The sequence below is a fragment of the Panthera uncia genome, chromosome E3 (assembly GCF_023721935.1).
Source record: "Panthera uncia isolate 11264 chromosome E3, Puncia_PCG_1.0, whole genome shotgun sequence".
NCBI classification, from domain to species: Eukaryota; Metazoa; Chordata; class Mammalia; order Carnivora; family Felidae; genus Panthera; species Panthera uncia.
Window position 1 is genome coordinate 33,325,878 of NC_064815.1, and position 17,357 is coordinate 33,343,234.

Here is a 17,357-nt window from a genome sequence, read left to right on the forward strand (position 1 = left end):
TCCACTCATCCCCCCACCCCTCTTCCGTCCCTCCCCAGGCGCGGGGAGGCTGTGGTTGCGAGCCCAGGGGCAAGGTGGCGGCTGGGGACAGGCCCCGGGGTGGGGAGGGGGCGCGGGGCGGCGCCGGCCCGGCCTGGTTAACCGGGAAATGATGGAGTCGCGCCCCGCCCCCGCACTCGCGGCATAATTGTTTTCCCTCGCCCGTCCCCATCTGTCCCTCTCCGCCCGTGTGTGTTTTGGCCTTTGTCTCGCTGCCCTGTACCGACACCCTCTTTCAAAGACCACTTCTGTCGCCCTCCGCCGATCTCTTCTGCCCCATTAACCCATCGGCACGAGGCTCCGGCAACAAAGCCCTGAAACGGCACCGGCGCGCGAGCCCCTCCATTGTGCGCCGCTGACCCTGCGGCCGCGGCCCGCTCAGCCCGGCCCGGCGGCCCGACGGCGCGGGGCGGAATCGGCCTTGATGAGAAGCAGAGGAAGTCGTCGTGTCCGAGCCGATTCCGCCCTCAGTAGAGCGGGGACTAGGGCCCACGCTGCCCTTGGCAGGGCCGCAGCGCAGCTGCCGCCGCGGGAACGGCCGCCCACCCGGCGGGGGCGGGAGCTAATCCGCCCTCAGCCCCCCCCCCCCCCCCCGCGTCCCCGCCTGGACGTGAAACTGGCAAGCAGAGAGAAAACGCGGCTGGGAGGAGAGAGGCAGGCCGTCCCCGAGGCCCGATAAACAAAGACCAGTAACCTGTTCCTAGGCCAGGGCCGTCTCTCCTCCTGACTCCATTTTCCTCCCGGAGAGGGAACCCCCGGCCCACCGTCCTGGGAGCGCATCCACTCTTCTGGGGGTGCTGGCTGCAGGGAGCAGACCTCGGAGCCAGGCCTACCGCAAAGGCCTTCTTGCGCACAGTCTCCAGCCCAGGAGGAGGGCCCACCCAGGGACCAGCTCCCCAGGTGGCATCTGAATTTGTCCTGTGCCAGCCAGGGTTCAGGGAGGCCAAGCCACTCCTGTGAGGAGCCAGGCTGCCCTCAGAAATGCTGCCCATGCTTCTGTGTGCTGCTCCCCACCACTGGGACTTGCTCGCAGCTCTCAGATGGCGGCTGGGACAGGTAACTGTGGAGGCCAGGCCCCTCCCGCTTGCGTTCTGCAGCTATGGTCTGTCCTCACTCTTCTGGGACGGTCCTCTCCCAGGAACACCGTATTCTGACCTGTGTGGCAGGAAGAAGGTGGCCTATTGCTAAAGAGTTGTCCACACAGGCCACCGGAGAGTCACCTCTCTCCAACATGGGAATTGCAGTGACAGCAGGGGGCAGGGGCCCGCCAGTGCTAAGATGCCCACACACGCACACTGATGATCAGTGTGGCCCTGACGCCAGTCTCCTGAAAAGCTTCCCTCTTTTTAAATTTTTTTTTTTAATTTTTTAATGTTTATTTATTTTTGAGAGGGAGAGAGTGCCAGCCGGGGAGGGGCAGAGAGAGAGGGAGACACAGAATCCGAAGCAGGGTCCAGGCTCTGAGCTGTCAGCGCAGAGACTGATATGGGGCTTGAACCCACAGACGTGCGATCATGACCTGACCGGAAGTCGGACACTTAACCAACTGAGCCACGCAGGCGCCCCTTTTAAATTTTTTTTTTAACGTTTATTCATTTTTTGATAGCAAAAGACAGAGTGTGAGTGGGGGCGGGGCAGAGACAGAGGGAGACACAGAATCCCAAGCAGGCTCCAAGCCCCGAGCTGTCAGCACAGAGCCCGACGCGGGGCTCGAACTCGCAAGCTGTGAGATCATGACCTGAACCGAAGTCGGACGCTTAACCGACTGAACCACCCAGGCGCCCCCCGGAAAGCTCCCCTCTTTATTCACCTGGAACCTACTTGCTCTCATTTTCTACCTTACAAATGTTGATCCCGTGGCGAGGCGATGGCCCCTTGCAAGGCCATCCTAGGACACACCAAAAGTGTCCTCTGGAGGATGAGACGTTACATGTCCAAGCCAGGTAAAACGGGTCCCAGGTTCCATCTCTGCCTAGTTACCTTCTTGTTAAAATTATCTGAGAGCTTGAAATAAAGAGACTGCATGAAAACAAGAATGGACATATTACAATTGCCCAAGGTCTCCTACAACTCTCTCCAGCAGGAACTCCCGCAGCGGGCCTCTCCCTGCCCAGGCCCCATCCCTGCTGTTGAAGGAGGAGAGCTCTCTAATTCTGGGGAGGTTTACTGCTTTGTACTGCTGATCTGATGCAAGGGGAACTATTACTCCTTTTGGAGATTCTGGTGGTTCCCAAAGTGCAGGGACAACAAGGTCCACCTTGTCTCCCTTCTTTTGCCTAAAGCCAAAGACACATTACAAAGTTGTTCCCATGGAGTCTTTATAGGTCAATTTTACAGTGCATCAAAAGTACAGGTCCTTTATCTACTTCTGATAAACTTTAGAATACAAACCCAAGGCCTGACGCGTGGAGTCTCCAGCGTTTGGCAACATATGAATCTCTTAAGGCAAAACAAAAACAAAAAACAAACCATACTACAGACCCCAAATGGACCTAAATATCTATCAGACCTACACTTCACCTGCAGGGTCTCGGGGCCACCGCCAACGCAGGGATTTCAGAGCTTCTTCCTCACTACAGGGTCCTCGTGCAGCTGCTGGGCTGTGGGCGCTAGCTCCTATGTATCCTCAGTGCAGCATGGGGACTCAAGGTCTCAGTACCTATAGTGAGGCCAGCGAGAAGAGGGGTGTATATTCTTCTAAGTAACTGCTTTATTGAGTTATCATTGACACATCATTGAATTCACGCTCTGAAGTGGGAAATTCAGTGTTTTTAGTGTATCCACAGAATTTTGTAACCATCCCCATTCTCTAGTTCCAGGACATTGTCATTGCTCCCCAAAGAAGCCCCGTGCCCATTAGCAGTCACTCCCCATCCTCGACCCCTCCCCCACAGCCCCTGGCAACCACTAATCCACTTTCCGTCTCTATGGATTAGACAAGGATAATTTTGCAAAAAGAAATTCTACCAGTCTGGAAAGGCGTGTTTAAATGAGGAATGTGGGAGTAAGGCCTGAAAACACTCTCTCTGTGAATCAACACGTTCCTTGGGAGACACAAGGAGAAAATGTCACCAGGGGGCCAGAAGTAGGGGATGAAAACTCTATGGCTGCTGGTCCTCGGCCCAGAGCGTATGTTTTAGAAATCAGCACCCTTTTTCTTCTCAGAGTTTATAGCTTTGCTTTTAAAATCGCCTCTGACCCCTCTGTGGTCTGTCTGCATCTGTGGGCGCCGGCTTCGTGGCGGAGACCGTGGCGCTCCTTCCACTTCAGCCCCACAGCACTAGATGCTGACATGTGGGCAGCTTGGCACCCAGTGTGGTCAACGGGGAGGCTCCGCAGGGCCAACCCGCTTTCCTTTCTCCCCAGTCATGAACACCCGATCTGAATCTGACGGCCGTCTCTCATCCCTGTGCTCTGTCAAGTATGATTTGGATTTTAATGCATTTAAGAGGCTCAGTTCAGAAAATGCCATTTTGTTTTCTCTGAACAAAAAATACTTTTGAATTCAACCTATTTTTAACACCAAATCTTGCCATTATCCCATTCTTTACAAGCCCAGACTCCTAGCAGTCACCGCTTTGGGTTTCTAATGAGTGTTTTCTTGATTTACAGCAGAAATGAGCAGTTATCTGCTAATAACCCATGAGTCTGAAATTAAAAGGGATACAGAAAATAAACCAAATTGCAAAGATCAGCTCTTGTTAAATAAAGTCTTTGTGAAAAGACATATAACAACATTTTCATGCATCAGATCAACGACACGATGGGCTCATCATTCGAGGGCTGCGATTATTTAGAATCACTTAGCAGCTGCGAGCAGCTACCCTGTGAGTATCTAACGGACGTTTGTTAATTAATTCTCAGCACAGCCCATCCAGCTACTTTATACACAGAGAAACTGAGGCCGGGGGAGCGGCAACTGGCCCTCGGACGCCCATGGCCTCCTCCCTCCTGCTTCTTTTGACCCAGGACCATCCAGTGCCATCAGCTCGTCCCTGCCTGTGATTTACAGCAGCCGGCGCGGCAAGACTGCACTGGAGACATGCGTAAGCAAAGGCATTGTTACAGGACTCCTGCTCCTGCCGCCTTTGGCTTTCCTACAGAGTCAGATGTCAGTTATGTTCCATCCCCCAGGAGAAAAAGAAGAATACTCAAGGCGGTCTGAATTACCTCTAAGTTAGTGGGTACAGCAGTCATGAGTTCCAGAGTGGCAGGCGTAGAAATGCATGGAGCAAGGCGGCCGGTTTACAAGGACAAACTGCACACTGGTTAGAGCCATTAGCACAGGCTGGGGCCTACCAGTGTCACTGTGGATGACGGCTAGGACACAGAGGGGATGTTTCCTCACCTGCTTTCCCATCCCGGCCACCAGGGTGTCCCCAGGCCCCTCTCAGGAGCATAGGAGACTGCTCATTGTGGCTTGCTGTTGTTCTCATTAGAAGAGCGAGCTTTCATTTCCAGAGACACAGACAACAGTGGGCAAGAACAGTGAGCCCGGGAGACCCCAGGGAGAGGACTTCTGTCCCAGGAGCACAACTGTCCCAGCCTGTCGGGCTCACTCACCCTGGTGGGGGCAGACCAGCCCCCGCAGAGCCCTTCCAGCACCAGTGCCTCGCCAGCTCACATTCAGAACTCCTTTGTTACCTTCCCCGGCTCTCCGATGACTGTCCCACACACTGTTTAGAGCGTCCCACAGGCAGAACAGGCCATTCTAGGGGTGGTAGGAGGCAGCGCCTAAGTCCTTCTCTTGACTCGGCTGATTAGAGGCTGCAGGACCTGTCTGATTCCTGGGACCAATAAGAAGTGGGATGGAGGGATGAGGTCTCCACTCCCATTCTGACCAGTCAAACGGGCCAGGGTGAGTTGCCAGAAGAGGCCCACGGAGGCCCAAGTGTCCTCAGGGGACCTCAGGGCCCAGCGCATTCCGGAGCAGAGGCTGGGCCTGCAGAAGTGAAACCAGCCTCCCTTGCAGGCGGCAGTGGCCCCTGTGTCGGGGTAAAAACACAAGCCCTCGAGTCCCTCCCGCTGCTGAGTCATGTTGGAGCAGTCTCTCAACCTCTCTGGCCCGCCCCTTCTCAACCCTGCTGCAGGGTGAGCTGGCGGTGGGGCCAGAGGTGCTCGTGGGGGCAGAGCTGGAAATACCAGTGCTTTTGTTTTAAAGAAAAGTAGAGGCAGTTTCGGCTTGAGATGATCCCCAGCTTCTCTAGGGACCTAAGACTTCTTAGATCTGGAAACAGGGGAGGGCATCACGCTAAGTGAAATCGTACATTCGTGAAATTTGTCACCAAAGGACAGATACCATATGCGTCTGCTCACATGAGGTTCTCCGATGAGCCAGATTCAGACACGGGAGGACACGTACCGGGACCCACTCACACACGGTCCTGGGGTCGTCAGACTCCCAGACACAGACACGGGCGGAGGTGGGGGGTGGGCTGGGGGAGCAGGTGGAGGTCAGTGTGTAATGGGGACAGAGTCGCAGTGTGGGGATATGAAACATTTTGGAGATGACCGTGATGATGGTTGCACAGCAGTGTGAATGTGCTTAATGCCCCTGAATCGTACAGTTAAAAATAGTTAAAATGGTAAATTTTTATGCCATGCATATCTCTCTACAATGAAGAAAAAAACAGTAGAGGGGAGGGATAAAAAACTGGTGATGGGTACATGGGGACTCAAAAGCTCTACTTTTGTTCACAGTTGAAATTTACCATAATAATTAAAAACATTTTTAATGTTTATTTTTGAGGGATAGAAAGAGAGAGAGAAAGAGAGACGGAGGCAGAGCACTAGTGGGGGAAGGGCAGAGAGGAGACACAGAATCCGAAGCAGGCTCCAGGCTCGGAGCTGTCAGCACAGAGCCCCATGCCGGGTTCCAACACACCAACTGTGAGATCATGACCTGAAGCGAAGTCAGACTCTCGACCGACGGAGCCACCCAGGTGCCCCTACCATAATAATTTTTAAGAGACTTCTCGGGTTTTCCCCAGGAGCGGCTGCTCTCTCTCCCCACAGATGGAGCCCCTGCAGATGCCCAGGCTCAGAGGCCCCCACGCGAGGGCAGGTGTGGGTGACGGGCAGAGTCCAGGCAGCGGGTGGAACAAGGAACAGGCCGAGGGATGCCCCTCGCAGGCACCTGCAGCCCCAAGGCCTTACTTCCGGACTAGCCCTCCTCTCCCCATCACTCCGGAGAGGCAGTAAGGACAGTGCAGGGAGGGCTCCGGACCGCCCCCGGAAGCTGGTGCCAGTGCCCGGGGAACAATGTCAGTGCTGCTACAGCGACCCTTGCTCTGCAGGGGCCCTGGGGGTGGGGGTGGGGGGGGGGGAGGAGGCGTGAGCAGAGTCAGTGATCCCCTGGGGTCCGTCTGCTCAAGCACTTCTCTAGCGTGCAGCCCATTCCCGAACAGGCTGCCTGTCCCGGGACGTCGCTTCTCACCCGACTGTCCACCACGCCTGGGATCTGTCTGCTTACCCCGAGGAACAGGCTGCCGTGAGCCCGGCAACGCCAGCCCGAGATGGGGGCCTCATGAACTCGAAGCTCCCGCTTTTCCCCGTGCCTTCAAAGCCAAGTGTGTCTTTGGGTTTTCTTAGAACCCTCTCCCTAGTTATTTTCTCTGTGAATGTATCACTGTATTTTGGTATCAGAGCTGTCGACAAGACCTCTTTATATTGGATAAAAGTATCTGAATAATTAAAAAATAGGCCATCACACAAGGAGAATCAGTTAAATGTTCAAGAAAATTTCCAACGCACAGCATCAAGTGGGAACCGCTCATCACGGGCATCTTCTTCCCTCAGCGGCTGGGGAAGTGGGGCAGAGACTGTCCCTTCATCTGAGCTTCCTGGTCCCTAGCCTCAGCTGTTTTATTAATTTTTTTTATCTACGATTCTAAACTACTACTGCATTTATTAGAACAATAGAGAAGCTTATTGAGGTTGTATTTTTATTAAAATTTCTATTAACTTTTGCTATCAGTGCGGTTGTAGATTAATTAATTTTTACTACTTTTCTAAAGCAAAAAATATTAGAGCTGATCCCAAATTACTTCCAATGTGAAAGAGGCCAAATCAGAAAGAGAGCAGTTCCACAGGCGTGATCCGCAGAAGCACGTTTGGGCTAGGGAATGGGCGTGACGGGGGCGGGTCGCTGGCACGGCAGGATCTCGCCAGAGCAAGAGAAAAGTTCCCTCTTTGTCCAGGAGCGGTTGAGGGGAAGTTCTGCTTGGATTATGTGCTCACTGGTTCTCACACAGAAACACACAGTTTGCTCTTTTCCTGAAGTTTTTTTTGGAAAGGTGTATGGTTCTATGAGACGTTGTGGGAGGGTTTTTTAGGGGAAATTCACCACGTGAGAGTGAACATCATTTGTGCGTCTACCGTATTGTGTACCCACCGCCTCTGACCGGTTCCTGAACACTCCGTCTCTAAGAAGCACGCCCCCCCCCCCCATTTCCCACCCCCTGGCCCCTGGCACCCACTGATCTGCTTTCTGTCTCTGTGGATGTCACAGAACTGGACCCAGAGAAAACGTGGCCTTTGTGTCTGGCGTCTTTCACTGGGCATCATGTTTTTGAGGCTCGTCCCTGCTGTCAAGTGTCAGAACTTCGTGTCTTTCCACGGCTGAGTGATACTCCGTGTGTGTGGACACCACGCTCCTCGTCTCCACTCGTCTGTCGTCCGTCGCGGACACACTCCTTCCCGCCGTGCACTACCACGAACACTGCGCACAGCTGTCTGTCTGGAGCGCTTGTTCTCAGTTCTTCCGGGTGTCTGCCCCGGGGGTGGAGCGGTGGGGTCACGTGGGGCCTTGAGGAACCCCCCCCCACCCCCCCAGACATTCCTCCTCTTTCAGTCTTTGCTGGTCAATCTGCTCCCCTCCGGTCCAGTTAGGGGACTGAAGACGGGACGTGCAGAGTCGGTGACCGGTGACGGCAGCTGCCCACCGGAGCAGGAATGTGGGACGCAGACTGGAGGGTCCTTCGCGGCTCTTCATGTGGCTTGATATTTCCTAAGGTGCCAGCACGCGGTTGTCAGAATGGGCGTCAGGTCACCCGAGGATGTCTTCTGGCAGAGGAGGGCTATCACTGTTGGCCACATCTATTTTTTTCCCCAGACCTGCTTCATTTTGAACTATGTTAAAATCTTCTAACACTCCAGCTGCAAAGACCCAGCAATACACAACCGAAGGTCAGGCGAAGGGGAGGAGGGCAGAGTGCCAGCCTGTCCTGGGCCGGGCCCTTTCACTCCTGTTGATGCCCTGGAAAGATGCATTTTACCACCCCTCGGTTTCACACATTGAGACGCCCGAGCAGAGAGATTAGGTAATGTGCCCAGCGCTAGCAATGGGCAAGGGAGCCAGATTGGAGACAGGCCTGCTTTCGTCCAAACCCCATAACCGGAGAGGGAGAGAGTCAAGCTCAGACTCCCAAGAGGAGGGAGGAGGGGCATGTCCGGCAAGTGCTCCCGCTCGAAGGGAGACAGGAGCTCAATAAATAATAAGCAGACGTGAGGGTGGCCTTCACTTCCTGTGGCATCCCGGCCAGCGGCATTCTGACCCACGGGGCACCACCACGTCGTTCCAGACTTCTCCTGACCATGGCTGTCGGCCGGGGGCAGCGCGGCCAGCCTGCCGCTTCTTGCTTTACCTCCAGCACCTGGCCACGGCACGACAGTCCCAGACCATCACCTGAAGGTACCAACCAGCTGCGTCTCCCTCCGCTGAACTTTAGTAAAGACAGCGAGGCGTGAATGATTGAAATCAGGGCCAAGGTCTGGTGCAGAAGGTGCCAGACTGATGAGCTGGCAGCGAGCCCTCAGGCGGGCAAGGGTGCAGAGGGTCTGGGAGGCGGGTAGAGAAGAAAGCGAGCAGGCGAAGGCAACCCGGGCCACGGGCCGCCCGTCTTCGGCGTGGTCTCGCAATCCTCTCCCGGACGAGCGCGACACCTCCCGCACGAAGTGCAGCCGCCGGTCCACAGCGGGCCTCGGGCCCGAGGCACATCTGGCACCCAGGTGTTTGGACTTCAATCTGGCAACCGGCCAGCAGGCGAGGGTTCCCTCTCTTCCCTCCCTCTGACCCCCCCCCCCCACCCTCGGTGTTACCCAAAGAACAACTTGGGAGTCGTTGCCGTAGCTAGAAGCAGCCAAATGGCAACGCCACTTCTGCCTGAAAACCCAGGCTCGGTTGGCAGCCCTCTCTCTTCCCTCAGCTTGGCCTCCTTCTGCTCGTGCCGGGGTTTTCAGGGGAAGGGGCTGGGAGGCTCTGAGCTGATGTTTCCAACGCTCCGAAAGCAAGCGAACTGCCTAATGAGAACGTCGGGAATGAGGGGGGTCCGGATTCCACAGAAATCATGGCCCAGTGGAGGTGGATGTTGTCGGCAATGTTGTAAAGAGACACTTTCTTTCATCGGTTTTCCCGTGCTCCGGGACAGAAACTTCCCTCTTGGAGCCCGTGGGCCAGGATGTGGCGGGGGGGGGCCGACTGGCTACAAACATGACTGGAAAACAGTGGTGTCGCCGCTGCTTGTGCTTCTCTCCAAACGCTCACAGACAGCGAACGCCACTCCCTGCCGTGCGCACAGGCGCTCAGACTTCAGAAAGGCCGTCGCCCGCCGCATCTGCAGTGGTCTCTCTGAGAGACAGCCATCCCGAGAAGCTCGCTCAATTGCTAGATAACTAATTGCAGAGAACAGACTGGAGCCTGCTGGAGGGTGAGTTACTCCTTCGGGCAGGAGGGAGCTGAAGCTCGGGGCCACGAGGGAGCCCAGGGCAACGATTTGTCTGTCATGGCTTGGAAGCGTAAACACAGTTAGGAAAATAAGCGCCAGCTCATATGCACGGGACCAAAAATAAATTAGGACAGGCCTAAAAGAGATCAGGCTGGCTGCCAACCGAAGATACAGGGGCCTAGAAGAGAACTCTATAGACGTGATCCTGTTTGGTTTCGTGAGGTTCTCCAGGGAAACGTTCTGTAGTGGATTTCTGGGTGTTTGTTCCTGATGTTTTTAAAAATGAAATTCGATCAACACGTGTCGGTTGCACCTCCACAGTGAGTAAGGTATTGTTTCGGGTGCAGTAATTGGGAGCAATAAAGGGATAAAGAGAACAAGGAAGGAAAAGAAGATTCCAGTGATCACTGCGCATGGAAGCAAGGTGGGGACAAGGAGAGGTGACAGAAGGGGTGTGAACCAAGAGGCTGAGGACAGGGGTATGGAGACACAGGAGGCGTGAGTGGTCCAGCAGGGAGCCTGCAGGCATCCTCCAAGGATAAAGAAATAGAGGCAACACGGCAGAGATAATGCCTGAGAATTTTACAAAACTGATTAAATTATACCTTCCTGGATTCACAAGACTTAAGACCCAAGCAGGATAAAAGAGATCCCTGACTAAATAAGTTACAGTGAAAACCACAGGTTACCAAAGACAGAGAGACGACCTTGCAAGCTGTCAGTGAGGCAGCAACAGTTACCGACAGCCGGGGGCAGGGACAGCAGACTTCTCAGCTGCAAAATAGAATCAAAGACGTGATGGAACGAGATCTTCCAAAGGCTGCGCGAACCTTCTAGTGCACAACCGTCCACATCTCGCTAAACCAGCTCCAGGTAAAACGAAGACACACAGACATGTTCCAACAGGAACCCTTACCACCACCTGACCTTGCTGAAAGAACTAAGGAAATGAGGCAATTCTGGAAGGAAGAAGTGACACACAAGGTGCATTAGTGAAACTGACAAAGCAAACGTGACGACACCTCAAGAAGCACTGACGATCCAACATGCGATAATGCCAAGGGCGTACTGGGTGGTTGGAAACCAGATGGAAACACGACTCTGGGGGGCAGTAATGGTTCTAGACACTACAGAACCAGCGGGCCATGAGGCAATGCTGCCATAAAAGATACAAAAGACACAAGATCACAAAAGATAAAAGAGGGACATTCGTTAAAGAGGACATAATGGAACACGAAAAATGAATAAAAATTCAAGACTTTATTGCCAAACACAAGATACTTGAACACATTCAAAACGTGTGGTGCAGATTCATGGTCAATACTGACAAACGACTGATTTATTTTGTGGACTTGTCTTCCACGTCTTCTGTTCTTGGTATTGGGCACTGTTTTGCTTGTCAGTCTGTTTCCTCGTCCGGCATCACACTGCCTTTTCCACTAAAATTCCTTCCTTCGTTAAGAGAGGCACCAGTTTCTAGATACGAGGGTGCGTACTGGAACTGGGCTTTTGCTACGCTGTGAAAGCCATCCACGCTGTTGTGTGTTCGTGGCCAACTGTCACATGTCTGCTGATAGATGCTCCAAAGTTCCACGGGAAATGTGGTCTGAACACCCCGTGCGGCCGTGTAGACCATCAGGAGGGCTAAGATCTATATAATATAAAAGTGGGAGTCCTGCACCAACAGAGACCAAACTGTGAACCAGTCTGATGGAACCAAATTGTCAAACTGAACTGTCAACAATTATTTTTTTACCTTCTATGGCAAAATTGCCTTATGGCCAATTAGTTGTGCAGCGAAAATGTCTATGGAAAAACGTGCTTGAGGCAAAGATGTCTACGGCAAAGATGCTGACACCAGAAGGGCCGGACACAGACGGTGACACGGAGCGAAGGTGACGGCGGTTGCAAATGAGGCAACCCCCGGTCCTTGTCTCGGTCGGGAGGAGGGCCAAGATTCTGACTGATTTTAGACCGGTAATTCAGGTAGTATGTTAAAAGTTAAGCGTGCCCCAAAAGCCACAAGGATAATTTTGTAGTGGTGATTCACAGCTTCATTCTGTATTTACGTAAGCTGACAAGTACACTGGTTTAGAGGAGCACAAGTGGGATGTGGTTGACAGCAGTGTGGGTGACCTGGGGATGCCGTGACAGTGGAACATGAATAAGCTTTGGGAACACGGCCGGGGGAACACACAGCAGCTGGATTTCAGTTGGAGAAAGATGCTGAAAATATCCTCCTTCAAGACTTCGGGATTTTTTTCCCCACACCACCCTTGAGCCCTAGATCAACGAATGCTGTGAACACCCATAATTCTCTTTCAAATATTCAAGTGATACCGAAATCTACGGGCAGTATTTAAAATGAAGTCACTGTGTCGTGTCCTAGAGACCGTCTTATTTTCTGAAACTAAAATGCAGCTGACTGTGTCTGCTTCTGTGCTGTTCTCTTATTGATGCTGTAAATCATCTTTTTAAATGAGCACAGGTCACGAAAGCTGGAACCCAGGGGCTCCAGCCCAGCCCAGTTGAGGCAGACGATGCCTGGGAATTTGTGAGAACACATACTATTTTTGAACTTGCCAAAATAAATCCTGGGCTCGTCACACAGCCCAGAAAAAAAATCCTGATCCCTGACTACAAGAAGCTTCCCTTTGTCCATAGAATCAGAGTTACTGGGAACTGAATTGTTCTCAGACATGCTTAGCCAGAGTGTGTGTGTGTGTGTGTGTGTGTGTGTGTGTGTGTGTGTGTATGTGAGAGAGAGAGAGAGAGAGAGAGAGAGACAGAGAGAGAGAGAGAGAGAGAGAGAGAGAGAGGGAGGGAGAGGGAGAGGGAGACACCTCTGGCAAAGCCCAGGGGCTGCCAGGCTGGGATGTGGAAACACATGCGTGCTGTCTCAGGGTCATTTGCCTGGCTGCCCCGGCCCCGGATGTCAGGGGTCTGAAGCAGAAACGGAGGAGAGGCCCCACCCTGGGTCGGCATGGCACTCTCCCCTGGGCCTCTGGACAGCCTGATGCCATTTACTTCACATTTATATTTATTATTTTGGAGTTCAGAGCAAATTACTTGACTAGTCTGAATATTAAATCGAGTCTGTTCACATTCAGTCAGCCTAAATCGCTATCAAAATTTTATCCCCTGCTCTCTTCTCTCCATTATGTGTCATCAGAAAGGGTTTATGAGCATTGCTAAAATCTGAATGTGGCAGGTCTCTCCATATATCTGCTCTCTGCTACTATAACTTACACACTCACATTGCAAGACCCCCTCCCCCTCCCTTGGGTCTAAATAGGGCTTCAAGCCTTGGAGAGAATAAGCTGCTGCCCCCTTCAGGTTAAATGTAAGGTGGCTTCTTGCTGTTGCGTAACCCTGTCCTGCACAACCCTGCACAACCCTGTCTTGGTTAAATTTTCACATTGTAAGGAATCACGTTCAATGGCACGGCAAGTCAACGTCCAGTACGTGAAGTCCACTTGACCGTGGTAAGCGCAGAGTGTAGGCGCCTTTTCTACTGCTCCACATTAATGAAGCTCTGCTGAATTGGAGCTTAGTCTTTTCTCCTCAGGGCCGAGCCTAAGACAACCAGGGCGCCTCTGTTCTCGCCACACTCTGCGCAACGCCCCCGTGGCAGTTCGGGGGGAAGAGAGAGGAAGGACGTGTTGGTTGCTAGTGGCCACGGCACACTTACAAGCCACGTACGCACACGCTACCGAATGAGAAAAGGCCGGCACGGCTCGGTGGGGGCGATGGTGGCAAGTCACGGTCACCGAGAGAGTGCGTGTGGAGTCCCCATGCCGCACTGCGTGGCCACCTCCAGGTGGACCAAACTGCCAGCGACGCACAGGAATGGAGAGAAGCCATCACGGACGATGTCACGACCTTTGCTCCCTGAGGCCTCCCGTCTGTCTCTCTTTTGCACCCGTGAAGACACACTCACACCGGACGGTTTATGGCAGTTTCTAGATGAGAGACGGCAAATGTCTGTCACGGCCTGTGTGGCTACCAAGCCACAGTGTGAGTTTCCAGCAGCAGCAGCAGCTACAAATCTGATTCATTTTTGTACGGAAGGGCTTCTGTTTTCTATCAACTGACGTTAAAAACCAATCTTAAAAAGCGACAAAACGGAACTGCTCTGCACAGTGTGCTCTCCCCGTGCCTGTTCGTGTGAGCCTCACGTCACGAGGCTCCTGTCTACGCGGGGCCTCCCTGGAAGCGGGAGATTGGCAGATCGGGAGCCCTGGGGGACAGGCCCACTTTACGTCTTTACCTTAATTGCTTCCATGTGCCATATGTATCCGGAGCGCTGTATAAACAACAACCCAAAACAACAGGAGGAAGACCACACTTCTTACGGGGAACTCCGCGGCAAGTGGGAAAACTGCCAGCAAAACTCAAGAACCGAGCGCTCAGCCTTCCCGGGGGCTCGAGGCCAAGGAGGCGCCGGGATCCAGCCGGCACGCGCCTCTCCTTGCGCGCCGCACGCCTCCCTGGAGCCGTGAGCCAGGGCGTCGCACCCAGGACCGGCAAGGGCCAGACATCAGAGTCCCCTCCTGGTGGGAGACAGCGAGGGATTAGCAATCGGTGGGGCGAGGGCGTCTTGTGAGATCTTCGAGGCAGACGGTTTCAGTAGGTGGGGAATTTAGAAGGAGATAAGCCCTCTGACCCCAAACTCACCTTCAAAACACGACCTTTCTTTGTCAAAAATGAGTATGTTCCTCGAGTCTACGGACGGAAATATCCAGTGGGTATTTCAGCCTTGGTGGCAGATGTCCTGTGTATTCTGCCTAAGAAGCTGTGGCTGCCCCATAAATATTTATGGACACCGTAATCTCCCCACGTTACAAGGGTTTCTGTGCACATTTTACTACCCTCCAAGGTACTAGAGTTTGGGTTGGACAGCATTTTACCGAAGGGCGTTTCCAGCACTCAGGAAAACCTGCTCTTGCCTCCTTCCTCTCAACGAAGAGCAGTCTATGCTGGGTTTCAGTGGAAACGTTTCAGCCTCTGAAACTCCGAGCAGTCGGGCCAGATGGCCAACAGTGCGGCTGCCTAACACGGCCGTGTTGGTCCGGTGCCCAATCCAAAGGTATCTGGTAGCCTTTCTTTGTTGGTGAGATTTTTATTAAAAAGCTGAGGATTTCCAGCTCCATTCAAATAGGTTGCCAATCTAAGACTGCAGGAAAAATCAAGCTGTTTATACAGTCTCAGTGAATCTTGAACACAATTTAACTCTGCACTTAAACTCCAGCCATTTGTTGAAAGTTATTGGCATCCATTCTCTTCTTTGCAGGTTGTGAGGTCTCTCTCGTATTTTGCTTTGTTGACTTAAGAAGTTCATTTAATAGTTCATTGAACAACTTTCTATTGGCTAGCGGACTCGGCAAAGTTTCTGATCATCCATAACTTGCATTTTAGTGGAGAGGAGATGGAAAGTGAAAACAGCGACTCAAACAGAAAGGAAAATATCAAACAGCACAAAGTATGAAGAAAATTACAACAGGGTGTTCGGCCTAGAAAGCGACAGGGTGGCTAGCAAAGCCTCACCAGGAGGTGCGGGGATCCGACCCCTGCAGGAGGGAGGCCGCCGAGCTGCACGCCGCTCCCGGCCGAAGAAATAAGCCAGGTGGGTGAGGGGGACGGGCTCAGCGTCCGACCTCAGCGACATGGAAGCAGTCTGCCCGCTGCACCACGCTCTAGGGGCTTTCGGTCCCACCTCGACCATCCCCCGCCTTCACTTTGCGGCCCCACAGGAAGTGCATCCGGAAGTGGCAACCACTGTCCAAATCCCCTCCACGCGCGTGGATACGCTGACGAGACCCGACGCCGAACCCCAGGTCTGGCCACCAAGCGCGAGGCAGCGGTTTCCTCCCGCTGACGTGACCTTCTTGGGGCAGTCAGTGCACAGGGTCCAACAGCAGACTTTGGGGCCCGACACCTCAGGTGGGATTCTGGCTCAGACTCTTCCTGGACTAGACGCCTTGGCGAGTCACTTGGCCCCTTCCAGGGTGGGCTTCCTTCACTATGAAATCGCGCCGACGACGCGGCAGTCCTTGGCGGGGGGGGGGGGGGGGGGGCTGGACACAGTACAGCACTTAGGGAGAGAGTCAAGCAGTTATTGAACATCTGATAAAAGGTAGGATGGGGCGCCTGGGTGGCGCAGTCGGTTAAGCATCCGACTTCAGCCAGGTCACGATCTCGCGGTCCGTGGGTTCGAGCCCCGCGTCGGGCTCTGGGCTGATGGCTCGGAGCCTGGAGCCTGTTTCCGATTCTGTGTCTCCCTCTCTCTCTGACCCTCCCCCGTTCATGCTCTGTCTCTCTCTGTCCCAAAAATAAATAAAAAAACGTTGAAAAAAAAAAAAAAAAAGGTAGGAGTCGTCGTTATTAAATGAGTGGGAACATTTATTTTTTATTTATTTTATTTATTGAAAATTTTCAAAGATTTTATTTTTAAGGAATCTCTACACCCAAGCTGGGGCTTGAACTCACAACCCCGAGATCAAGAGCCACACGCTCTATTGCCTGAGCCAGCCAGGCACTTCTCAGTGTGAACATTTAAATGAACAATTTCTCAATCTGAAAAATTCCTTCCGAAAATTTTATTTAATGTCGAGGCCACTTGTCGAGGTTGAATACCTCACTCCATGCACTAGCAAACTCCACAGTGGCTAAGTCCTGGTCCAGATCCACAGGCCGGTGTGGGGCCTTCAGACCTCCAGACAGAGGTGCGATTGGTTTTCCTCAGGAGAGCTGACGCGTTTGAGAACACGTTCCAGGAATTCTGTCTGTTTTTACCGCATTCGCTGCATTCCCAAAACACAAATTAGTGAAACTGACTGGCTAGATAGATTGCAGTGATCTGTTCTACATCCAGTCCGGTTCCTGGAAGACATTGCTAAATTATACAGTCAATCCAAAACAGTGTGATTTTTAAATTTAAAAATCTGGGGTGCCCGTGTGGCTCAGCCAGTTAACTGTCAGACTTTTGGTTTTGTCTGACCATGATCTCACGGTTTGTGGGTTCAAGCCCCACATTGGACTTGGTGCTGACAGCGCAGAGCTTGCTTGGGATTCTCTCTCTCCCTCTCTCTCTCTCTGCCCCTTCCCTGCTAGAGCGCTCTCTCTCTCTCTCTCTCTCTCTCTCTCTCTCTCTCTCAGAATAAGTAAACATTAAAAGAAATCTGGGCTGACCATCACAGGGCCACTTGGGCCCTGTCGGCACAGACTCACTTGGCAGAGGGCCTGCATCCAGGCAGAGCGTGTGGATGCTGAGGCCAATGGCTGGCCGACAGTGCCACCCCATGGTACCCAGCTCTGAAATGCTCAGCCCGCTGGCTCTGCAAAGTCCTGCAAAGAAGACTACGCAGAGAACACCACGGAGCTTCTGTGATGCCCAGGGGGGGTTGCCCGGACCACAGCAGCTGCTCCCGAGGCACAAACTGGCTGTTTGTCCAATTTACACTTACCTGTGCCCGCGGCACGGCGCCATGCTGAAGCTGGACACTGGCGCCTGAGGCCGCTCACGTCAACCCTGTGAGGCGGCCTTCATTACTATGATCCCTCTTAGACTGACTAGGAAACAGAAGCATCCAA

The 17,357-nt window shown here is 53.1% G+C and overlaps 1 long non-coding RNA gene across 2 annotated transcripts in view; it reads right to left on the bottom strand.

Moving 5' to 3' along the window:
- The window catches only part of LOC125928346 (uncharacterized), a 98,734-nt gene that overhangs the window by 43,482 nt on the left and 37,895 nt on the right, over nucleotides 1–17,357 (bottom strand). The window contains exon 3 of one of the 2 annotated variants that reach the window (XR_007459637.1): nucleotides 16,131–16,567. The exons of the other annotated variant lie outside the window; for it this stretch is intronic. This is a non-coding gene — a long non-coding RNA (uncharacterized LOC125928346). Of the gene's footprint in view, nucleotides 1–16,130; nucleotides 16,568–17,357 lie in introns of those variants that run through there. 2 annotated transcript variants of the gene reach the window in all.